General features: G+C 37.4%; 2 pseudogenes across 2 annotated transcripts; one reads left to right on the plus strand and one right to left on the minus strand.

The window, feature by feature from the left end:
• Window positions 1-2,790: 2,790 nt before the first annotated feature.
• Window positions 2,791-8,450, plus strand: LOC143580316 (uncharacterized; annotated as a pseudogene). The gene is made up of 17 exons (XR_013143620.1): window positions 2,791-2,895; window positions 4,258-4,424; window positions 4,572-4,670; window positions 4,765-4,856; window positions 4,999-5,099; window positions 5,334-5,424; window positions 5,544-5,602; window positions 5,678-5,798; window positions 6,025-6,093; window positions 6,226-6,278; window positions 6,358-6,466; window positions 6,640-6,808; window positions 6,900-7,058; window positions 7,120-7,212; window positions 7,294-7,473; window positions 7,559-7,764; window positions 7,862-8,450. The product of XR_013143620.1 is annotated as an uncharacterized LOC143580316 (transcript).
• A 14,325-nt stretch (window positions 8,451-22,775) lies between these two features.
• Window positions 22,776-26,397, minus strand: LOC143580333 (peroxisomal adenine nucleotide carrier 1-like; annotated as a pseudogene). The gene is made up of 5 exons (XR_013143626.1): window positions 26,238-26,397; window positions 24,527-24,758; window positions 24,101-24,247; window positions 23,888-24,027; window positions 22,776-23,184 (listed from the first exon to the last, which is right to left on the minus strand). The product of XR_013143626.1 is annotated as a peroxisomal adenine nucleotide carrier 1-like (transcript).

A 26,397-nucleotide genomic window follows, 5' to 3' on the forward strand; every position in this document is an offset into this window, starting at 1 on the left:
TCTTATTTTCAGATTAAAAAATAAGACAAAATGTGTCTGTGCGCATTGTTTATCTTACCTTTTTATGTCTGGTCTCTATTCTCTATTGTACATTTCTCATTATCATCATCGTACTCAGTATATCCCACCAATAGCAATGCTATGGTTGGGTCTAAGGAGGGTAAGATGTAGACAGCCTTACCTCTACCATGTAGGGATAGAGAAGCTGCTTCCGGTGAGACCCCTGGCTTGATCTATTGTACATTTCTAATGTATCTAATGTACTACAAGTTAGTCTTGTAGACTAAAAGTGTTGGAGAATTATAAGACATTAAATTGAGATCTATTTGTTTATATCTAGGTAGAATACATTAATGAGATGGGATTTATCAAATTTCATAAAATCAACATGATTAGATTTACCAATTTTATTGTGCCTACAGGACCAAAAATAAGATTTCTTTAGTTCGTCAAATGATTAAAAGTCAATCATGGAGAATAAGGTCGTCTCTGAGAATCCAAAGCTTATAGGGCCCTGAGCGGGTAACAAATAAGAATACTATACATTATCGAAAGGCAACCAAAAGTGAAGCAAATGCCATGTTTATTTATATAAACTAGTGGTATTCAACTCGCCTATTGTGATGGAAATTCGATTGATCAGTACGCTTAATTCATTACGGTACTATAGTAAGGTATCAGCATTCCTATATCAATAGATGTGTAACTGACTTGAGTGATATTAGTTTTGTTTCAAGTTGTATATACATAGAAAAGGCTGTGTCCGAACACCACTAATAATATATTGCATAAAAACCTGAATTGAGAGAAGTTATAGTTCTTTTAATTATCTTTTGGTCGACCTATCATGTGGTATATTCTATAAATGATGTATTGTAAAAAGTCATCAAAACTATTACATTTATCTAAAAACTTTGTAAACATTAAAACCTTTAGTTGCTAACATGAATTTAGTTTATTAGTGGAAGCTAGAAATACACTAAACTCTAGATGTTGATAGTCTCATGATTAGGGGTGTTCAAAATACCCGAACCTGATTAACCTGCCCTGAAATCGAATAAGCTAATTAGGGTCGGATTAGATAGGGTCAAAAAGTATTAATCGAGTTATTCGAGTTAACCCGAATTGTTAGCAGGATCAGGTTTTGGGTTTATTTTTGGAAAAAAGTCGGGTTCCGGGGTTAACCCAAATAACCCGATTAGTGATGATAGTTAACTTCAAATACAATTATGCAAAGATGAAAAGGCCACATGAGCATTGGACACGTGTAAGGGTGGATCAATAGAGTTACGATAGATTACCTAAAAGCATATGGTAAATTATATTGTATTTGTTTGCAAGAGAGTATAAATCGTTTTTTATGTTCACGTAATCTTGCACTCGTGGTCCTATACGGCTGTGTTTTGAATCACCAAATAATATCGAGAATAACTTTAGTTATTTTAATTCATGGTTACTTGTTAGTTACAAATTAGAGTAAATTAAACTTTTTGTCATCTTTACATTATTTTTTGATGGTTATCCTTTAACTTTAAAAATACTAGAAGTCATTCTTTACCTTTTAAAAACCTTGCGCCGTACGTCTTTTGGCCCTAACCGTTTAATTTTGAAACCGAAGAACCAATTATGGTTTGATTTCTTGGTTTAGTTAATTAGGTTTTAATTCATAAAATATGAACTTATACATATATAAAAAAAATCCCGAAAACAAATTAAGTTGTCCAAACATTTGTATGTATATATGTAACATTTTAAACAATAACATTCGTAGTGTAAGTGTAATAAACATAACAGTATGCAACTTGCCAAAGTGTAGTCGCAAAGTTTAATTGCATCACAGTTAAATATAAGTACTAATAACCAATATATGAAATATTTAAAAAATAAAAATATATTATCAATTGTTGCAGTAAAGTCCGATTTTATACGGTCAGTTTTAACATAAACCAAATCGTATATTACAGTTTTAATTATCTTGAAACCAACTGACTGAAAGCTAAAAAAACAACCGTGAAAAATATTCAACTGTATCCCAAAAAATATTTTGGACCTAAAGGTATCTTAATATTTGCTCATGGATGTTTATCCTCACACATAAAGTGAAAGATAAAATAAAAAAAACATTAATTTTACACTCTTGGATCCATTATCCATCTATGTTTGGACGGTTTCATGGTGTTAAACTAAGGGTGTGAACGAGCCGAGCTACTCGAGATCGACTCGTCAAACACAAACTCGAACTTAAAAGTAAGCTCGTTTAATAAACGAACTTGAGCCGGATCGCAAGTCTAAATGAGTATGTCATTAACATAACTTTTATAATATATATTTATGAACTTTTAATTAATTTTATGAAAAAAATAAGTGAATAATATATATTATCTTATATATAAAAATATAATTAATATATATATATATATATAGGGTTTGGATCAAATACAAATGAAATTAACGTGTTAAACGTGAGAATCAAGTAGAGTAATTATGTATACAAGTAGAGTAATTATCACAGAGTAATTACGTAATTACTCTGTGATAATTACTCTACTTGTATACATAATTACTCTACTTGATTCTCACGTTTAGCACGTTAATTTCATTTGTACATTAACCTTCCCCTATATATATATATATATATATAATTCATTATAAGTATATAAAGTTAGATTAAGAAATAGTAAACAAGCCGAGCTTAAGCTCAAGCTAACAAGCTCTATGTAAATTAAACGAGCGGGCTCGGGTTTTTTACTCATGTTGGGGGAAACGGGTTACTTATATTTTATTTATTATTGCGACTAGGGTTTTAGGTTAAACCTGAAAGTGGAAGCAAAGGCTCGCCTCTTCCCTTGCTTGCCTGATAACATACACAGCTCGTTTCTCTCACCGAACCCTAATGTAAGCGCATATTAATCTCTTCCAATTAGTATTTGTTGCTGCTGGTTTGGATTCAATTGAAGTGTTAAAATTAATTATTCAACTTTAATTAGGTATCTAGGTTTTATAATTTAGCTTCAGCTTCTTCTATGCTACTGCTTTAGAATCAATTCATGAGTTTTCTACTGTTAATTATCATTGATTCTTTGCTTCTAAATGTATATAGGTTTTGAAATTTAACTTGACCGCTCGGTGCTACTGGTTTAGAATCAGTTGATGAGTTTTGTAATGTTAAAAGTATTGAAATTTACAAGCTTTATTGTGTTAATTAGCTTGAGCTTTGTTTGCTACTGGTTTTGAATCAATTCATGAGTTTTGTAGTGTTAAGTTATTCAAATCTACAAGCTTTATAGTTTATTTTTTGCTTTTAAATGTATCCAGGTTTTGAAGTTTAACGTTCGATGCTACTGGTTTAGAGTCAGTTGATGAGTTTTGTAGTTTTAAGTTATTGAACTCTACAAGCTTTATAGTGTTAATAATTATCATTGATTTTTTGCTTCTAATGTATCCAGGTTTTGAAGTTTAGCTTGACGGTTTGGTGCTACTGGTTTAGAGTCAGTTGATGAGTTTTGTAGTGAAAGTATTGAAATTTACAACTTTGGTCGTGTTTTTTAGTTAGTTACTATTGATTCTTTGCTCTCAAATGTATCTAGGTTTCGAAATTTGACCTGACCGTTCATTACTACTGGTTTAGAATTGGTTTATGAATTTTGTAGTTCTAAATTGTTGAAATTTACAAGTTTGATTGTGTTAATTATTATTGTTTCATTGCTCTCATAAGGTATTTAGGTTTTGAAATTTAACTCAACCGTTCGTTGCTACTGGTTTAGTGTCAGTTGGTGCGTTTTGTAGCGTTAATTTATTGGAATATACAAGTTTGGTTGTGTTAAAGTGTTAATTGTTATTGATTCTTGGCTCTCATATGTATGTAGGTTTTGAAATCTTACCTGATCTTTTTATGTTACTGGTTTTGAATCAATTAATGAGCTTTGTAGTCTTAATTATTATTGATTTTTTCCTCTCGAATGTATCTGTGTTTTGAAATTTCAATTGACCTTTCTATGCTACTGGTTTGGAATCAGTTAATGAGTTCTGTAGTGTTTAGTTATTGATATTTATAAGCTTGATTGTGTTAATTATTACTGATTCTTTGCTCTCATAAGGTATCTAGGTTTTGAAATTTAACCTGACCTTTATTTACGTCTGATTTTTGAACCAATTGATGAGTTTTGTAGTGTTAAGTTATTGAAGCTTACAAATTACAAGTTTTAGTTATGTTAATTATTATTAAGTTGTGATTGTTTCTTTGATTTGTATTGACAGCTGTTAGGGTTAGTGAAGTAATAGGATAGTCACAATGGCATACCAAGGAGGTAGCTTGAAGTCAACATCCATTAATGGAGTCAAGATGTATACAGTAGCCGGACAACACCGCTCGCTCGCCACTTGGCTACCGCCAAAGAAGCTTAAAGCTCTTCGCAAAGAAAAAAGTACGAAACTTGTTGAATATTCTTGTTGTCTTTAGAAAATTTGATTCGTATTTCTGTGTTATATTATTTTTACATTTTGATCTCAATAGTTTTGCAAGAACTATTTTCTTTATTATTTTTTAAGAGTTTTATTTTCTTGGTGTATAGATTACTTGGAAAGGGTGGATTTGATCCAAGATTTAAGATTTGAAACTGCAACAACTAGAATTAAAGCGACTCCAGATGGCGAGTTTCTCATTGCTTCAGGTTAGTGAAAACTCGTGATGTATTTTTGTGTTCTGTTCAGTTCATATGTGTTATAGTTGTATTATCAACTTTACTGACTTTTTAAGAGTTTTAGGTATTTACCCACCACAAGTTAAAGTATATGAATTAAGGGAGTTATCATTGAAGTTTGAAAGGCATTTGATATCAGAGGTTATCAATTTCCAGGTATCTTTTTCTTAAGTGCTGAAATTTTTGTACCTCGTTTATTTGTACTGTACAGTATAGTTCTCTTATCTTAATAATATAGTTGAAGTGAACTCTTAAGACCGAACTCTGTTTTGATCCTTTTTTTGGCTCATTTTAACAGGTGCTGAGCGATGATTATTCAAAGCTTGCATTCCTTTGTGCTGACCGTTCTGTTAATTTACATGCTAAATATGGAAGTCATTACAGTTTACGCATTCCAAGGTGCTTAATTTTTTTACAAGACATTTTCCGTTTACATTAATGTGGATTTTTTTATATGCATTATATTAATCTTTATTTGTCTCTGTGATCTCTCGTTCAAAAGTAAATGTCACAATCCCATATTTGGGTTGTGTTATAGTAAAGAAGAATTCACTTTTGAAAAAAGCTTTAATCCGATATTTACTTTTATACTAATTATTACATATATATTGACACTTCTTCTCTTATGAGCAGGATGGGAAGGGATATTATATATGATAACTGGTCATGTGATTTGATATGTGCGGCTTCTTCTCCTGAACTATACAGAATTAACTTAGAACAGGTTAACTGCCAACTGCCTTCACTGCCCACTTGCTCTTATGAGATATTATTGTTATTATTATTATTATTTTCTTGAATTCATATGTCTAACTGAATCTAACAAAAATACTTCTTCCACAGGGACGCTTTCTATCTTCTCTTAACACACAATCTCCAGCACTAAATGTAGTCTCAAGAAGGTAAGCTTGACTTCATAAATGAAATTATGTGTGGCTCACTTTGTAGTTAATATGTTAATTTATAATAAGTTTCAGCAAGTATCACGGGTTAATTGCTGGTGGTGGCGAGGATGGTGCTGTTGAATGCTTTGACATGAGAATAAGATCTTCTGTTGCCAGGCTCAATGCTGTTACATCTGCAAATGAGAGCGATGAGGTCATTTTCATGTTTCCTCATGCAGATTACAATTTATATTTCTTTATATGATTGTCATTGCAACAATTTGATGAATATTTTGATTGATGACTTGAAGCTATAGTCTGTGCATTTTCTGATTAAAGTTATTTATTTTTGTTGTTTCTTAGAAGACGTGTTTATATTATTTTGACAGAGGGTTATTATTGGAAGTAAGAACGTTTACCAAAATTCTTGTATTGTGTAGGAAGTTACTGCTATAGAGTTTGATGGAGATGGAGGCTATCACATGGCTGTTGGAAGTAGTGGTGGAAAGGTATGCTTAAAATCTAATGCTGTATTTCTGTATTTTGCATTATGTATTATTAAGTCATAGGCGGTTATTCTAAATGAAGTTAGTTTATTTATCAAGTCAGTAATTTCATAAGGCTGATATTTACTAATTTAGGTGATGATATATGATCTGTGCTCATCAACTCCCCTTCAAGTAAAAGATCACATGTAAGTTACTAGTTTCGGCTGTTACATTACAGAACTGCCATGAAGTTTTTATAACTGAAATATTGCAAAATGTAAATAGGTACGGAAGCCCTATAATAAACATCAAATGGCATCAAACTCTCAACTCCGAGAGGCCAAAGCTAATTACTACTGATAAACATATTGTTCGGATTTGGGATCCGGAAACTGTAAGTATCTATTTCACAGGGTTTTTTTTCCAGCCATGCAGAACAACTGTAATTTTACATTTGATTTGTCCTAATATGTTGCAAAATAAAACCCTAATTGCTATTTATGTAACCTGAATTTATATATCTCAGTGACTTTTAGATTAAAATTAGTGATTTTTAATTGGTTTCAGGGGGACGGAATGACCAGTATTGAACCAACAGCTGGAGCAATCAATGACATGTGTGTTCAATGAAAGTGGACTGATGCTATTGGCTCTAGACACTAGTCAAATCCCTTCTTATTTCATACCAGCATTGGGACCCGCTCCCAAGTGGTGTTCATACATGGAAAATTTAACAGTAAGTCATAGAATATGTTACTAGTTACAATAATATTACACCTTAGGTGTCTTTTGAAGCATATTATAATTTATAAATGTGGTATATGTAGGAAGAGATGGAGGAGGATGCACAAGCTACTATTTATGAAGATTACAAATTTTTAACAAAAGAGGAACTTGAGAAGTTGAATTTAGCCCATTTAATCGGCACAAATCTTCTAAGAGCCTACATGCATGGATTCTTTATCGACTACCAGCTGTACATAAAGGTAATTTTTCTTGTATTATTATTTAATAGTATTGTATTGAAACTTGAAAATGTATTTGCAGGCTAAGGAAGCAGCTAATCCAATGGTATATGAAGAGTATATAGAAAAACGGAAGCGCGAGAAGGAAGAAGCGGAACTTAGCACCCGAATCACGGTTAGTACTTTGTGTTTTCAAGTGTCGACCTTTTTTTTACAAATGTGTGTTGACTTTGGGATTATTGTTATCTTTTTGAAGATTAAGAAGAAGCTGCCTAAGGTTAACCGGAGTCTTGCAAAACGTATTTATGAAGATGAAGAATTAGAAGCTAATAAAAAAGAAACTGATGTTGATACCAAGAAACCATCTAAGAAAAAGAAGGGGCTCACTTCCGAGATCCTTCATGATCCACGGTTTGATGATATCATCCGTAACAAGGTATGCAATATTTATTATAATATATGTTTTCAAGTGAGACCTTTGTTTTTGAAACACTTAATGACCCTTTTTTTAATGGTTTCAGGACTTTGAAATTGATGAAAAATCAGCTGAGTATCTGGCTTTGCATCCTATAGCTAAAGAGTCTTTAGTGAAAGAACATTTTGAGCCTATTATGGAAGACGATGAAGATCAAAGTGATTCTGATGTATCAGCAGAATATCAATCCTCAGATGATGATCTTGCGAATAATAATAAAAATAAAGATGAAAAGAAATCTCGTGCTCCAAGGTAATGATAATTTTTTTTTGACAGATCTTAACCGATGCACATATATGGTGGCTTTTTTTTAATTCATGAAACCTCATAAATAATATAATGTGTGCAGATTGTTAGAAGTGAAGGATGAGAGGCATGCAGATGCTTTTAGAAAAGGCAAGTCGCTTGCGAAAGAGGATGCTTTGCCTCTGGAAGAGAGAGTAAAAGCTTTAGAAAATAAGAAAAGTTCAAATGGGTTCAACAAGGTTAAAGCGGGACCCGGTGGGTCACGAGAGATTTCGTTTATATCCAGAAGCAAAGGGAAGTATGTGGAAGATGAGTTTGATGATGATGATGACAACCCTCGTGAAAAAAAAAGGGGAATACAGTCACTGGGATTGAAGTCTGATAGATCAGGGTTTCAGGGGCGGGGCCGTGGAGGCGGCAGAGGGCGTGGTGGTGGAAGAGGGCGTGGAGGAGGTGGCGGAAGAGGCCGTGGAGGAGGGCGAGGAAGGGGTCGGCGGTGAAGGTAGTTATGCTGAGAGATACTTAATTATCTGAATGTAATTTGTAATTTATGCTTATGGTTAGATGAGGTGATTTCAGTTTTGAGGGGTTTGTTTACATATTTATTCATATCATTTTTGGGTTAAAGTTTTGTGTTTATGCAATGTTTTGAATTGGAAGAATACTGAGAGAAGTTTCTAATTAATAGTTTTTTTTTTCTCTAAAAAGCGTTAACTCGTTAAATGTTTGAATGAGTTGAGTTTAAAGGAGCTTGAGCGTTATACATTGGAGCTTATTTATTAAATGAGTTTGAGCTGAGCTTGGGTTTTATATGCTGAGATTAACTAGGATTGCAAACTGCAAAGTATACAAAGCCTAAATAAACTTTCTATTACATACTTTTAATTTAATATGATACTTGTGTGTGTATGATTCTTTGGAGCAAGTTTGCCATGGGAAATTCAACTAAGATTAAGTTCGCTACCATATGCGTCGTCAAACAATCTCGGGCAACGAAAACAGGTGTAACTTAGCTAGACGTGCACAAATCGGGTACAGTTGGAAACCCGAACCGGTTTGGAACCGGTTTTTTTACACCGGGTAGGAAATGGCACCGGTTCCAGTCAGGAACCGGTTCGGTTCCCGACCCGAACCGATGCCCAGAAAGGCTAACTTTTAGGAACCGGGTAGGGTAGGAACCGGGACCGGTTATTACGTAAAAACCGGTTCCACCGGTTTTTTTTGAAATTCAAATATTCTAGCCGTTAGAAACCGGTTCCAACGGCTATATAGCCGTTTTTGACCGTTGGAACCGGTTTTTTTTTACTATAATTAGGTTATTTTCATTCTATAAATAGCAAGGTATGGATGTGTACTTGTTAAACCACTTCCAAAACTATAAAACACACTCCAAAACACAATTAAGCTTAAACCGACAACAAATGGCAACTAATGACGACGTTGTTATGGTGATCGAAACAACAAGATGCCCCGATGTTTGGGTTCATTACGATTTGTGTCTTGTTAAACCACTTCCAAAACTATAAAACACACTCCAAAACACAATTAAGCTTAAACCGATAACAAATGACAACTAATGACGACGTTGTTATGGTGATCGAAACAACAAGATGCCCCGATGTTTGGGTTCATTACGATTTGTGTCTCATGACTGACTCACAGGAGATGGCCCGTTGCAAATATTGCTCGAAGTTTCTTAAAGCAGGGTCCAACTCGACATTACGAAAACATACGAATAAGTATTGTCGAGAGAAAAGAAGTTTGGATGCTAAAAAAGCGGAAGTGGGAGAGTCGTCCGGCTCTACAACCCAAGCATCTACCACCGGTGACAACGCTTAATCGTTGTAGAACGCCGGATTAAAACGACGGACTTTGTTTAGTATCGTTATGTTTAGTTTTAGTTGTTATGTTTAGTATCGTTTATGTTTTAATAATGTTTGTAATAGTTATTGTTTAAATAAATAAAATGTTCGTCGTTATTAAAAAAGTAACAAAAAATTAATCATGACTAACAAAAGTAGTTATAATTAAACAAATCAAAACTAAATATTAGTTGAACTTGTTACAAATAATTTAACTAAAACAAATAAAAAACACAAATTACAACTCTTCTTCGTCTTCACCATCGTCTTCATTCTCGTCTTCACCCTCGTCTTCGTTATCGGAAGAAACCCCGTTCTCCGCCTCCTCATCATGAATAGGACACTCTATTGGTATTTCGTCTTCAAAGTTCGCCTTGTGTTATACACGATCCACCGCATCCAAATGGTCCTTTAGGCAAATGCAAACCTCTAGAGACTCGGGTGTTAATTTTGTTCTTCGCATAGATAACACCCTCCCACTAAGAGAAAAAACCGATTTGGAAGCAACCGTTGAGGCTTGTACGACAAGCAAATCACGAGCCATGGCGAATAGAATGGGAAATTCGTTTTGTTTTCCTTTCCACCAAGCCAACAAATCAATAGAGCGAATTTCGTCGACCGTTGCGCCCTCAACATAGTTTGCTCCACTATATCGACCAAGTTCGCTAGTTGGTGTGTTTCCTCTTTGCCTCTTAGATGCCGATTCACGAACCACATTCATCAAGTTTATAAGTGGGTTATTGCACGGCCTACTAGTTGTTTTTTTTCACAAAAGACGATCTCGTGCTTGAACCATACATTTGAAAATAATGGTCATAAAGGTCTTGAAGGTTTTTGTTGAACTTTTCCTTCGCTTCCGTCGACAATACCCAAGTTGTCGAATATTTCTTCAATCGTTGTCTCAACCCCATGAACATTCCAATAGGGGTTTAACGCAACGGCACAAGTAAAGACCGGCGGTATGTTTTCAAAATATTTTAAGAACTTTTTCTTCATAACCGCAACAATATTCTTGAAGATTTTGTTCTTCTCCGCAAAGTTTTTAAATGTGCAAGACATGTAGTACAATTCTTGCAAAACCTAACAACTAGTAGGATAATAGACTCCCGATAACTTTGTTGTTGAGTTTTTGAACACGTCAAGATACCCCAACAAAAAACCGACATTCACCCAAACACTTTCCGGAAGCATATCGGCCTCGCGTTCATCAACAAGATTGTTATGAAAAGATTGTAAAGTTTGGCGTTGGGCAAAAGCACACTTTAGCATATGACAAGTTGAGTTCCAACGGGTTGGAACGTCCCAATTCGGCCCCAAATACTTTCTTTCAACCGACTTGCAATAGTTCTTATATTCAAGATGTCTTCTTTTACCACTTTTGAAGACATCTTGTAACATAAGTCTAAAGAATTTTAAATCGTCACAAATGTTTTCATTGTCGAGACCATTTTGAACAACCAAGTTGATGATATGTGCAACACATCGAACATGAAAAAAATCCCCGAAACAAGGTGGTGAATATTTAATGATAAATTTTTCGGCCGCCTTAATATTGTTTGAAGCGTTGTCAAACGAAATCGAAAATATTTTATTTCTCTAAGTTGTAAGTCGTTATAACTTCATCAAGTAATTCAAACAATTTTTCGGCGGTATGTGGGAACGGGAAGTTTTCAAAAGCGATGGTGCGTTTCTTCAATTGCCATGTCACCGGATCAACCCAATGAGCGGTGACACATATGTATGATTCGGGCAACCCGTGTGGTGCCGACCAAACATCGGTAGTTAAACTAACCATGGCTTGTAAATAATGAAAAGACTCGATTAACTCTTTTTTAGCACACTCCCACAACTTGATACAATGACGTCTTAAGGTAGTACGACTTACATGTGTGTATCGCGGTTGTAGAGTTTCTCGAATCAACGACGTCAAATCCGGGTCATCAAAGTGGTTAATGTGACATCTGCCCAATCCAACCCGACCCAGGTACCCGTTTTCGAATCCGATTCTTTTTATGATTTAAAATTTGATTATTAATCTTTGTAAATTTAACATTAAATAAATAATATATATATATATATATAGTTTTATATTACTTACTAATAATAATAATTCCTTCCCGCCCCTTTCTCTCTCTTGTCGCCGTCCCGCCCCTTTCTCTCTCTTGTCGCCGTCCCGCCCCTTTGCTTAACCCTTAAGCCTTGAAACCCTTTTTCTCTTAACTCTTTGCTTGTCCTTTGGTTCTTCCCGCCTAAGGATGTCTGCACAGCTCCACGCGCCAGACTCCTTACAAGGAAGCCTGCGTGAAGACCAACTGTTCCTGCGATACGCGAGGCGAACTGTTCCCGCAGCGCGCTAAGAATGGTAGTTCTTCCCGCGGCGCGCGAAGGATTATAGTTCTTCCCGCGGCGCGCTAAGAATTGTAGTTCTTCCCGCGACGCGCTAAGGATTGCAGTTCTTCCCGCGGCGCGCTAAGGATTATAGTTCTTCCCGCGACGCGCTAAGGATTGTTCTCTGTCTGCCTTCGCCCTCGCGCGCGCTCGAGTCTTCTCGCGCTAGACCTTAAGTCTTTTCTTAGTTTAGGTCAGCCTGTATGCTTTTGAAATATCTTATCTTTTGTATGAGCACTGTAGGTCAGTTCCGACATCTGTCCGAAAAGCTACTTTCGGCGCAGCATGCGCACCAATCCTATTGGATGACAGAAAAAGTGACTGACATAATCTTTTGAAATCTTCTTTTGCATGTCTTGAACAGTGCTTTATCTGACACCTCCCATGCATTGATCTGTAACCTGTCAGCTTTTCCCCATCCCCTGCAGCTGCCGGCATATCTTTTGATATCTTTTGCTTTTGGTTTCTTGTGCTTTTTGATATTTTTTGCTTGATTTGATAAGATCTTTTCCCCTTTCAAGGGATTGTGTTCCCTTGGGTTTTCCTATAAATTAAGCTAATTTCTTGTTTATTAACACTACACACACTACACTTAAACTCTCCCCAAATCTCTCTCCCTTTGCTCTCTGCCGTAGCTCCTCAGCAACGCCACTACTCTCTTTGCCTCCGTCTTCTCTTCTGTTCTGCCCAGAATCTCGGTAATTAATATATAATTTGTTTAAGTAACTTACTGCATATATTCAAGACATAAAAACCAATCGTTAAACCAATAACCTCTTATTTATAGGTTAACTTGTGCTTGTTTTAAATTTGGATTCTTGCATTATCTTTCATCGCACCGTTTACAAGTGAGTAATCTCGTACTTAATCCTCTTTTATTTTTAACGTTTTGGGATGTTCATGTGTTCGTACAACTTGAGTCTTAAACTTGTTTATGAAATTTATGTGCGCAAAACCCCATGTGTTATGGACGTTTACTTGGCTGTTTATTTGTATGTGTGAATCATTAACCGCTTTGGTCGGCCTATTCCGAAGTTTTCATGGATCCATTAGATGAACACGGGAGACCTATCGTTTACGGTTTTCTTGTTTTGTTTACACATGCACGTATGATTATTTGTTTTTGTGCTCGATTGGGAGCACGGATTGAACTATGAGCTATGATCTATTTAGGCTTGATCACAATCTGATTACACCCTATGTTAAACCCCAGTTAAGCACATGTTGCGCGCAGTGTTTGTTATTATCTATTTATATCTATTAAACTTGATTTCTCACCGACACGCAAGTGTTGACGTTTTATTTTAACACATGTTCAGGTTTGCTGTAGCTGCTTTTGGGAATCTCAAGGACACGTAGGATGTTTTCTTTTTCTTTGGACCTAGATTAAAATGTAACAAGACAAATTATGTTATTTGAATATTTTGAGTTATGATATGATTTATGTTACTTTACGAATTGTGTATTGCGCGTGCGCAATGAAAATGTATTTATTAAATATTGACACCCAAATAGTGTCACGAGTAATGAAACAATACGTGGCGCCCCGATGTATAATCCGCCATCGGTCGGGGTGTTACAGATTGGTATCAGAGCTCCGTGACTTTAGGATAGGTGGTTAGACGTAACGACCTAGAATACCTAAGAGTCCCTTCTCGCGCATGAGAAATATCTCATGTTTGCGCGCTAATTGTTAATTACTCGATATTTATAAAATATGCTTGCGCATACGCAGCACATGATTTCATGTTTTATTCGAGATCTTTCGATTTTTATTGTTAAATTTCAATTTATTTCTTTACTACATATTCGTTTGTTGTTGGGTTTTAGCATTGAAAAATCCGAAAAGTCATGGTGATACATGAATAGTTGATTTTCAATCCCTATTAACTTTATGTTTTAAATTGAAGATTTGAAAAGTCATGGTGATACATGAATTGTCAATCTCCAATACCCATTAACTTTATGTTTTAAATTGAAGATTTGAAAAGTCATGGTGATACATGAATTGTCAATCTCCAATATTCATTTACTCGATATTTTAAATTGAGAATTCGGAAAGTCATGGTGATGCATGAATTGTCGATTTTCAATTCGAATTTATTACCTGTATTAAGTTTGCCTTTAAATTTATATTTTACTTCAAAATTTGATAGCATTTAACTCCGCGAAACAAGCTTTACGACGATATACTTTGCGCTAAAACGATTTCCCATACCAAGATATTAACAAAAACTAAAACTTTTATAGAATGCCTCCGCTATCAGCTCGTTATCAGAGGAGAGAGGCCGCGCGCAGACGTAGGCAGCAACGTTCCCAAGAAATGGCCGCCGCAATAGCCCAAGCCTTAAACCAAAATAATACCAACCCCTCCGGATACAATATTAAATCCTTTAATGCGGGTAACCCTCCGAAATTCACAGGGCTTGAAGGAGACACCATAATCCTCCAATGGCTCGAGAAAATTGAGAACACCTTCCTCCATACCCAATGCCCTCCAGACCGACGAACCTTATACGCCTCAAGTGTCCTAGAATCAAGGGCGCTTACTTGGTGGAACAGAGTAGCTCACGCGCGTGGCGCAGAGGCTGCTTCTAGCATGCTCTGGGAGGAATTCAAGGAACTTTTGACTAGAGAATTCTGCCCTCCCAACGAAATAAAGCGCCTTGAGGAGGAATTTTGGAACTTGAAGCAGTACATTGGCGAAGCGCGCGAGTACGCTACGCGCTTCCACGAACTAAGTTTGCTTGTCCCGCACCTAGTTACCCCTTCCCGCCGAGCCATCGAGAAGTTTCTTGGGGGTCTCCCCATGGAAATTCAAGATTCTGTATGGGCCAGGAACCCAGCAACCCTCTCTGACGCCATCGAGTTGGCCGCTGTGCTCAGCGACAACCATGTCAGGGCAGGAACCCTGCTCCTGCGGGGAGCCGAGAAGACCAAACTCACCAAGAATGTCCCAGAACCAACAGAAACCAAGCCAGAACCCTCAAACCGTAACAACCTCAAGCGCAGGCGCAAACATCAAGCCTACGCGCTTACCAACCCGCTCATTGTCCAGCAACCCGCCTACCAACCTCCAGTATACGCTCCTAACCCACTGTCAACCTACCCAACACCCCCTGTAGTCCATAACTATGCCTTAACCAATCCCGCACTCCCTGCCCCGTCAACTAAGAAACCCTACACAGGAAACCAACCCTTTTGCCCAACCTGTAGACTTCACCATCCAACTCAAGTCCCGTGTCGACAATGTAACCGATGTGGCCGTACTGGTCACACTGCTGAGAACTGTAGAGTCCTTCCCGCCAACCCAATCGCGCAAACACCACCAACTTACCCGCTAAACCCACAACCAACATACCCTAATCCACGACCCAGGTCGTGCTATAACTGCGGTGACCCCAGTCATTTCCGGAACGCGTGCCCGAGACTGCAAGTACAAATTACGCAAGCTAATCCGGTTAACCAAATTTCAAACCAAGTGACGCGCGGACGAGCTTTTAATATAACTGCGCACCAAGCGCAAGCGAATAATGATGTGGTTAATGGTACATTTTTACTTAACGGACAATATGCATCTATACTTTTTGATACTGGCGCCGATAGAAGTTTTATTTCTCGCGCATTTGAACAAAAACTTGCGCGACAGCGAGTAAACTTAAACGAAAACTTTTCAGTTGAATTGGCTGATGGTGAAACTATTTTAATAAACTCCGTGATCAAAGATTGCACGCTTAACCTTAATGAACATGATTTTCTAATCGACCTCATTCTCATGCCTCTTGGAAGTTTTGATGTGATTATTGGAATGGACTGGCTCTCACAAAATCGCGCCGAAGTAATCTGCGCCAAGAAGTTGATTCGCATTCCTCGGGAAAATGGTCAAGATCTTCATATCTACGGAGAGAAACCATCTAACGGTCTTAAACTTATGTCATGCACTGAAGCCCGAAGACTTTTACGAAAGAAATGTGTCGCGTTCTTAGCTCATGTGGTCAAACCCGATGAAGGAAAGAAGAAACTTTCTGAAATTCCCATCGTGCGCGACTTTCCTGAAGTCTTTCCCGATGATCTTTCTGGTTTACCTCCCGCTCGGGAAGTCGAGTTTCGTGTTGATCTTGTCCCTGGTGCATCCCCCGTAGCCAAATCTCCTTATCGACTTGCACCCGCTGAAATGCAAGAATTAGCAAGTCAACTTCAAGAGTTGACCGATAAAGGATTCATTCGCCCTAGCTCTTCGCCTTGGGGTGCTCCGGTGTTGTTCGTTAAAAAGAAAGACGGATCGTTTCGCATGTGTATCGATTACCGCGAGCTGAACAAGCTCACCATTAAGAACCGGTACCCCTTACCGCGTATTGACGACCTCTTTGACCAACTCCAAGGTGCCTCTTGTTTCTCCAAAATCGATCTCCGTTCTGGCTATCACCAGTTGCGTATCCGCGAGGAAGATATTCCCAAAACTGCCTTTCGAACCCGCTACGGTCATTTTGAATTCTTGGTCATGCCCTTCGGTTTAACCAACGCACCCGCTGTCTTCATGGATCTAATGAACCGGGTGTGTAGATCTTTCTTGGACCAATTCGTGATCGTGTTTATCGATGACGTTCTGGTATATTCCAAAACCAAGGCCGAGCATGAACAACATCTTCTGTTGGTGTTGCAAAAGCTTCGAACCGAACAACTCTATGCCAAACTCTCCAAGTGTGAGTTTTGGTCGGATGAAGTACAGTTTCTTGGTCATGTTGTAAACAGGATGGGTATTCATGTCGACCCATCCAAAATTGAAGCAATCAAGAACTGGATTGCACCGTCCACTCCTACCGAAATCCGTTCCTTTTTGGGCTTAGCTGGTTACTACCGGCGATTCATCTCGAACTTCTCAAAAATCGCCTTGCCTTTAACAGCATTAACGCACAAAGGCAAACCGTATATTTGGGGCTCGAAGCAAGAAGAAGCCTTTCAAACGCTCAAGCAATTGTTGTGCGAAGCTCCTGTTCTAGCGTTACCTGAGGGTACTGACGACTTTGTCGTTTATTGTGATGCCTCCAACCAAGGTCTCGGTTGTGTACTTATGCAACGAGGCAAGGTTATCGCTTACGCGTCAAGGCAACTCAAAATTCATGAAAAGAATTATACGACTCACGACCTCGAACTTGGTGCAGTTGTATTTGCCTTAAAAATCTGGAGACACTACCTCTATGGGACTAAGTGCATCATTTACACAGACCATAAAAGCCTTCAGCACATTTTTGATCAAAAGGAACTTAACATGAGACAACGCCGATGGAACGAACTCATCAGCGATTACGATTGTGAGATCCGATATCACCCTGGAAAGGCTAATGTGGTAGCCGATGCGCTCAGCCGCAAACCCAGTCAACTCAACTGTATCTTGCCGCACACGCAGCTTCATTTCGCGCCGATCCAAAACGATCTTGAATCGCGCATTCGCGACGCGCAGCGCGCATCGATCAGCAAAGGCAACCTACGCGCCGAGTTAGCGTGTGGTGCAGAAGCGCATCTAGTCCCTAACCTGAATGGAATTCTCTGTTATCTCAATCGCATCTGGATCCCCAATGATGAGAATCTTCGCTCTGTCATACTGAGTGAAGCACACAAAACTCGGTATTCCGTTCATCCTGGTGCAGACAAAATGTACAAAGATTTGCGCCTTTCTTATTGGTGGCCCGGTATGAAAAAGGATATTGCTGTGTTCGTAGCTAAATGCCTAACTTGTTCTAAGGTAAAAGCTGAACATCAACGCCCATCTGGTTTGCTCGAACAACCTGAAATTCCTACGTGGAAATGGGAAAGTATAGCAATGGACTTTATCACCAAGTTACCCTTGACCGCAAGCAAACATGATAGCATTTGGGTAATAGTGGATCGATTGACCAAGTCTGCCCACTTTCTGCCCATTCGTGAAACCTACCGTGTTGAACAACTTGCACATCTTTATGTCAAAGAAATTGTATGCCGTCATGGTACTCCCTTGAGCATCATATCCGATCGCGATGGCCGTTTTATATCTCGCTTTTGGAAATCTCTCCAAACTGCGTTAGGAACTCGTTTGGACATGAGTACTGCATATCATCCTCAGACTGACGGACAGTCTGAGCGAACCATCCAAACCCTTGAGGATATGCTTCGATCTTGTGTTCTTGATTTTGGAGGCAATTGGGATTCACACCTACCTCTGATCGAGTTCTCTTATAATAACAGCTATCATTCCAGCATCGGTATGGCCCCATTTGAAGCACTTTACGGTCGAAAGTGCCGCTCGCCGATTTGTTGGAACGAAGTGGGTGAAGTTCAAATCACAGGACCCGAACTAGTTCAAGAGACAACCGATAAAATCGCCAAGATCCGTGATCATCTGCTGACTGCCAGAAGCCGACAGAAGAGTTACGCAGATCGCAGGCGGAAGCCTCTCGAATTTCTAGTTGGTGATCTTGTTCTCCTCAAAGTGTCGCCCTGGAAGGGTGTTGTCCGCTTTGGGAAGAAAGGTAAGCTTGCACCTCGTTATGTTGGTCCGTTCAAGATTCTTGCGAGGGTGGGAAAAGTTGCCTACAAACTGGACCTGCCGCCCGCGCTCAGCAATGTGCATCCAACTTTCCATATATCCAATCTCAAGAAATGTTTAGTTGACGAGAACCTCCACATACCACTTGATGAAGTTCAAGTTGATGAGTCTATGCATTTCGTTGAGAAGCCTGTTGAGATTATGGATCGCGAGGTGAAGCAAACCAAGCGCAGTCGCATCCCTATTGTCAAAGTTCGTTGGCAGTCCAAGCGCGGAGCCGAGTTCACTTGGGAAAGGGAAGATCAGATGAAGATCAAGTACCCGCACCTTTTCTCTGCGCAACCTACTTCGAGATAAATTTCGGGACGAAATTTCTTAAAGTAGGGGAGACTGTGACATCTGCCCAATCCGACCCGACCCAGGTACCCGTTTTCGAATCCGATTCTTTTTATGATTTAAAATTTGATTATTAATCTTTGTAAATTTAACATTAAATAAATAATATATATATATATATATATATATAGTTTTATATTACTTACTAATAATAATAATTCCTTCCCGCCCCTTTCTCTCTCTTGTCGCCGTCCCGCCCATTTCTCTCTCTTGTCGCCGTCCGGCCCCTTTGCTTAACCCTTAAGCCTTGAAACCCTTTTTCTCTTAACTCTTTGCTTGTCCTTTGGTTCTTCCCGCCTAAGGATGTCTGCGCAGCTCCACGCGCCAGACTCCTTACAAGGAAGCCTGCGTGAAGACCAACTGTTCCTGCGATACGCGAGGCGAACTGTTCCCGCAGCGCGCTAAGAATGGTAGTTCTTCCCGCGGCGCGCGAAGGATTATAGTTCTTCCCGCGGCGCGCTAAGAATTGTAGTTCTTCCCACGACGCGCTAAGGATTGCAGTTCTTCCCGCGGCGCGCTAAGAATTATAGTTCTTCCCGCGGCGCGCTAAGGATTGTTCTCTGTCTGCCTTCGCCCTCGCGCAGCGCTCGAGTCTTCTCGCGCTAGACCTTAAGTCTTTTCTTAGTTTAGGTCAGCCTGTATGCTTTTGAAATATCTTATCTTTTGTATGAGCACTGTAGGTCAGTTCCGACATCTGTCCGAAAAGCCACTTTCGGCGCAGCATGCGCACCAATCCTATTGGATGACAGAAAAAGTGACTGACATAATCTTTTGAAATCTTCTTTTGCATGTCTTGAACAGTGCTTTATCTGACACCTCCCATGCTTTGATCTGTAACCTGTCAGCTTTTCCCCATCCCCTGCAGCTGCCGGCATATCTTTTGATATCTTTTGCTTTTGGTTTCTTGTGCTTTTTGATATCTTTTGCTTGATTTGATAAGATCTTTTCCCCTTTCAAGGGATTGTGTTCCCTTGGGTTTTCCTATAAATTAAGCTAATTTCTTGTTTATTAACACTACACACACTACACTTAAACTCTCCCCAAATCTCTCTCCCTTTGCTCTCTGCCGTAGCTCCTCAGCAACGCCACTACTCTCTTTGCCTCCGTCTTCTCTTCTGTTCTGCCCAGAATCTCGGTAATTAATATATAATTTGTTTAAGTAACTTACTGCATATATTCAAGACATAAAAACCAATCGTTAAACCAATAACCTCTTATTTATAGGTTAACTTGTGCTTGTTTTAAATTTGGATTCTTGCATTATCTTTCATCGCACCGTTTACAAGTGAGTAATCTCGTACTTAATCCCCTTTTATTTTTAACGTTTTGGGATGTTCATGTGTTCGTACAACTTGAGTCTTAAACTTGTTTATGAAATTTATGTGCGCAAAACCCCATGTGTTATGGACGTTTACTTGGCTGTTTATTTGTATGTGTGAATCATTAACCGCTTTGGTCGGCCTATTCCGAAGTTTTCATGGATCCATTAGATGAACACGGGAGACCTATCGTTTACGGTTTTCTTGTTTTGTTTACACATGCACGTATGATTATTTGTTTTTGTGCTCGATTGGGAGCACGGATTGAACTATGAGCTATGATCTATTTAGGCTTGATCACAATCTGATTACACCCTATGTTAAACCCCAGTTAAGCACATGTTGCGCGCAGTGTTTGTTATTATCTATTTATATCTATTAAACTTGATTTCTCACCGACACGCAAGTGTTGACGTTTTATTTTAACACATGTTCAGGTTTGCTGTAGCTGCTTTTGGGAATCTCAAGGACACGTAGGATGTTTTCTTTTTCTTTGGACCTAGATTAAAATGTAACAAGACAAATTATGTTATTTGAATATTTTGAGTTATGATATGATTTATGTTACTTTACGAATTGTGTATTGCGCGTGCGCAATGAAAATGTATTTATTAAATATTGACACCCAAATAGTGTCACGAGTAATGAAACAATACGTGGCGCCCCGATGTATAATCCGCCATCGGTCGGGGTGTTACAGTTAAACGGCAAACCTCGTTGAATAACGAACTTTGCCATTCTATCTTGAACTTGAGTCGTGTTGTAACGAAATAGTGTACCATCTTTACCCAAGTCAATTTGATCGGTCGCACCAATCCCTTTCAACGCCTTGCAATATGGCTTCTCGATGTGCTTTCTCAAAGTCGCGTTGGAATCGTGCTTTAATTGTGTTCCACATAGTTTGCAACGAGCCTTTTGATAACCTTCGGCATTCACAACCAAATCCCAATTCTTCCATATGTCTTGGTTGCGGTTATGGGTGACGACCGCAAGAACATTTGGTTCCTCCATAGGAGGAACGGGTTCAATAAAAACACTCTTCTTAGCCTTCTTGTTAGTTTTTTTTATGGATGCCATAATAATATTTAGTTGGATGGTCGGGTTTGCTAGAGGAGAAGTATTTTAGTTTGTTTTTGAGTTTGGTGGTGAAACAAGTAATGAAAAACAACTTATATATAGGTTTTGGGCTACAAGAACCGGTTCCAACGGCTATATTACCGTTGGAATCGGTTACAACGGCTATTTTGTGTCTCAAAAACCGGTTCCAATGGCTATATTACCGTTAGAACCGGTTACAACAGCTAGTTTGTGTCTCAAAAACCGGTTCCAACGGCTATATTACCGTTGGAACCGGTTCCAACGGCTATATTACCGTTGGAACCGATTCCAACGGCTAGTTTGACCTGTGTTTGACCTTTTAAAAAAAATTCGGAACCGGTTTTTTCGGGTAGGAACCGAACCGGGTACAATTAGGAACCGGGTAGGAACCGCTTGGGAAATACAAATAGGGGAACCGGGTATGATTTTCGGGTACAAAAATACCCAGACCGGGTATTTGGTCCATCGGGTAGGAACTGGAACCGGTTCCGGGTCGGTTCCACCGGTTCGGTTCCGGAACCGGTTTTTTTGTGCACGTCTAAATTTAGCCGCCGCCATTGACAACGTTAAACGGCAGCCGATTTTCCCCTACCATAGGCGTTTTCAGAAGACCAGCGGCAACTAACATGACTAGATGTCGTTGGAGTAGAAGGAACAGTGACTGGTTTTATGAATCTCCAAATCACTTTTGGAGAGAGAGAGAGATATGTGAAAATAAGATGTGTAAGAGATCGTAAGAACACATGCTAGAATATGTGAGATGTAAGCCATATACAACAATGAGTTGTACAACATGTAGAATGAATTGAACATTGATGAACGGTGGATTTTGTAAGTGACAACGAAGAGGATTTTGTATGTATGTTTATGATTCTTTTTAGGTTAATCTGTAAAATTAGTTATGTATTAAATCTCTATTATCTTTATATTTTTCTAACATCTAAATTAGTAAATTAATATAATCATTTATTATATTGATATAGAAAAAATATAAGAAATGACTTATTATTCAGTTATTTGTATCTTATGAACATTATTTTCACCTTATGTAACATTATATTATTAGAAATACACTCTCAAATCATTTATTAGAAAATGTGTAGAAACATAATAATAAACCTTGAATTGTTTACACACACAATTAGTTTATATAATTAAGCATATTTATAAACCACTAAAAACTTAGTAGAATTTCTTATTATCATAAACGAATATCAAACAAATTGAATATTTAACAACTAGAAAAAGTATAAAGTAAAAAATTAATTATAAGTTTTAATAACGAAATTGTATAAAAAAAGTATTAACAGAAAATCACATTTTCTAAATATTATTATATGAAGTATAAATTTAAATTCTCTGTATGGCTAATTATAATCCAAACAAATCTACCACCAACATTTTACACATTTAAACAATAGTAAAATGCACATAATCAACATATCTAATAAAGAATCATATTTTTTGGAACAAGCTTAAAAGCACATTTAGATGCCTAGACCACATTTGATCCTTTATTATTATTATTTTTATTATTATACAATCAAGAATCCATCTGATTTAAGAGCTTTTTAATCTGCTTCTGTTTAAAAACAAGAATCTCCTTATTCCCAGAAACAGTACCCATGTACTCCTTGTGATCTTTTCCTTTATCATTAAAAGCAAAGCCGAACTTAGCACGGTTTTAAGGATTTGAGCTCTTAAACCTTTGAAGAATCCTAAAAATCCTTCCTTTTTCCATATAGCATACAGCGCCCCTGATACCGTTTTCCTTGCCTTTGCTTCTGATTCCTCGTATGTGTCTTCTTCAGATTCCGCAGCCTGAATCATTACCTTGCATCTGTGTATAATACATATATATATTCAACTGCAAAGCGGTTTCATATTTGTATTATGTATAAACTTGAATAATATCATATTTACCCAACAAAAGGTCATGATATCATATATACTCATTTTCATTTGTTTATGACATAAATACCCTTTCCCTATGTGAGGATTTTTGTTATAAGAGTGAAGTATACATAGAAAGAGAAGGGTATAATGGTCATATTATACATTTGTATTTAATGAATTGAATAAATATGAAATTTTAAGTGTTCTAAATGATTGTTTTTTATATTATGTTTTTATGGGGTAAATGGATAAATATGATATTATGCAAGTTTTTAGAAGTATATACACCATTAAGAAAACTAAAAAAATTAGTAAAATTTCAAGTTTAAGCACATCACATTTTTAAGGCGGGAAAAAGCCAAAAAGTTTCAAAATTTTCAAGTTAAGGTAATCAATCCAACAGGTTACCGAGTCAAATTGATGACGTGGCAATAATTTTGACCGTGTTGAGCTTTAATGAGTCTTTTATCCTTAAAAAAGTTGGTTGCTAAAATAAAAGTTTTCAAAGCTAGTTACCATTTTTTGCAATTTGCACTTCTTTTAATTCATTTCTACATAATTGACATCAACTTTGAATTAGAGAATATAGTTTGACCTCAAAAGTCAAAACTGAACTCATAATAATAAAAAAGATTTTACGGTTTTACCTGATAGCTGGGTAAGTCAAGCAGGTAGCAGCACCCTTTGAGGCTGCCCCTAACATGAAAGCAGTAAACGCAGAAAGCGACTGCGGGTTACCTATCTGTCCCTCCAGTAGTCTTTGTTTCAATTGATCAAACGCAGTGTACTGCAAAAATAAAAATAAAAGAATTAATATAATTTTCTTGAAAATATTATCAATCATAAAGACAATGAATTACCTGAATTGCAGGATTTATAGTAAGCAAAATTGAAATCCCGAGCGCATCAAACGCCTCACTCCATGTTTCCTCGGAAAGTGTCTTCCATAACCCTTTAGATTTGCCAAAATCACTCGTTTGCATCCTTGATGCAGCTGTATCCAACGGCTGAGAAAACACCTCAGATTTAATCATTATCAGGCTGTAAACGAACTGAACGTTCAGTTAACTGTTCAGCGGGAAGTTCGTTTATGTTCGTTCGTTTAGTAAATGAATATGTCCGTTTGATTGTGTTCGTTTACGTTCGTTAATGTTTGTTTGATTGTGTTTGTTCATTAAAGGCTTTTCATATTTTTATAATGACTTTTCTAATCTTATCATATGGATTTAAGCAAAATTATTGTTAACTATAAAGCAAAAATATATATACGAGCATTATTAACTAACCTGCGTTATTGTGACGGTACAAGCACCAGCAACAGCAGCAATAAGCAAGTTAGCTTTGGTTCCAATGGACTTATATCCAGATTTCTCAATGTACATCTTCCTAAAGAAGCTATATCCATAAAAGTATATAAACGATGAGACAAACGACTGCAGGTTCTTCGTCCCGAGCCCTTGAAACAATGAAAGAACCTATCGTTTGGATATTGCTTCCCACAGAACATCAGAAAGGTTCCTATACTAGACATGAATAAAGATAAAATTTGAATAATAGGAATATGAAATCAGCATCAAAAACCAACACTTATGTTGATCAAATCCATATGCAATACATCCTGTGCATGGTTTGGTTCGGTTTTGGGCTAAAACTGAAATTTCATGTTTTGAGCTTTAAAAACAGTTTGGTTTCGGTTTTGTCCATCTGGGCTTGAAAATTTTTTAGTCGAAAAAAAGGGTTGGCCAAAAATAATGAACTTGGGCGTAAAGTTCTTTGTTAGTTGATAATATTTTTTATTATTATACATTTGGGATAAAATATTTGGGTTAAACTACATATTAAATTAACTAAAATTCAAAACAGAACATGAAAATCTATAAGTTCGCTTTTTCGGTTATAAGTACACGCAAAACCGAAACCGATCCGAAAGTTTGGGTTTTACAAAAACATAAAACCAAACTGTCAATTGTTGTTTAGGTTTGTTTATATCGGTTTGGTTTTTTCGGTTTTATGCACACCCTATACAAATAATTAGGGGTTTGCATGAAACCCAAAAAACCCATCCGAAAAAAAACCAAACTGGAACAAAAACCGACGGTTTGGTTTTATGTTCTTGTAAAAGCCAAACTTTTGTTTCAGTTTTGCGTGCGACTAAAACTGAAAATCCAAACCAAACTGAAATTATGGATTTTTATTTTTAATTATAACAAACTTGAAGTAATTTATAATAGTTCAACCAAAATATTTTAGCCCAAACGTATAACAATCAATTATTTATCAACTAACAAAAAATTTAGGCCCAAATTCATTTTATTATATTTTGCTAACTTTTTTTTTTCCGGCTCAAAATTTCGAGCCTCAATGGCAAAACCGAAAGTGAACCCAACCAAATCGACATTTTGGTTATACCCATAGTTATTATAAGCCCTCGCTTCTTGCGCCTAGGCCCATTTTTCAGGCGAGGCTCATTAAATGCGCTTTTAGTTCCTAGGCGAGCGCTTCAGCATTGTCTATGCCAAGAACATGAGAAGATAAAGGCCGAGCAACGCAAAGCGTGCTATTAAAACATAGATCTAGGAGAGGTCAAAGGCATTATATTGATGCCTTTGGTTATTCAAGTTCTGGAATTACATTTGAATTTTGAATATTTTAGAACTTTTGGTACTAATTAGATGATATTAAATGTTATATAACAGCTTTTGTTTATTTTATTTGAAGAATAATATATTTTAAATTTTTTATTCAGGCCCTAGCTTTTTTTGCGCCTAGGCCCTAGGGCGAGGCATATGCGCCTTGAGTGCGCCTAGCGCATTTGATAACTATGGTTATACCCAAAACCGAACGGACTCAAGCACACCCTATTACAAATAATAAAAGTTCAATTCACAGTTAACAGATAAACCAATCAATCAACAAGACCCACATAGCAAATTCAAATATAGAATAAAAAAGAACAAGAATTAAGGTATGTTATGTAGAAAGTGGAGTGATAAGCACCTGTATTTTCTGAGATTAGGGGTACGTAGCTCAGCTTGGTACTTGGTCTTGCAGGTGTCTAACGGGTAGAGTATAGTGGTGCTTGCCAGAGATCCAATCGCACCTGCTGCTGTTGCATCCACCAACGACGACATATCAAACCCACCCATCTTTAGCCTTA

The sequence above is a fragment of the Bidens hawaiensis genome, unplaced genomic scaffold, assembly GCF_021521415.1.
Source record: "Bidens hawaiensis isolate Kalapana, Puna unplaced genomic scaffold, B.hawaiensis_p1.1 tig00030319_1, whole genome shotgun sequence".
In the NCBI taxonomy this organism is placed as follows: domain Eukaryota; kingdom Viridiplantae; phylum Streptophyta; class Magnoliopsida; order Asterales; family Asteraceae; genus Bidens; species Bidens hawaiensis.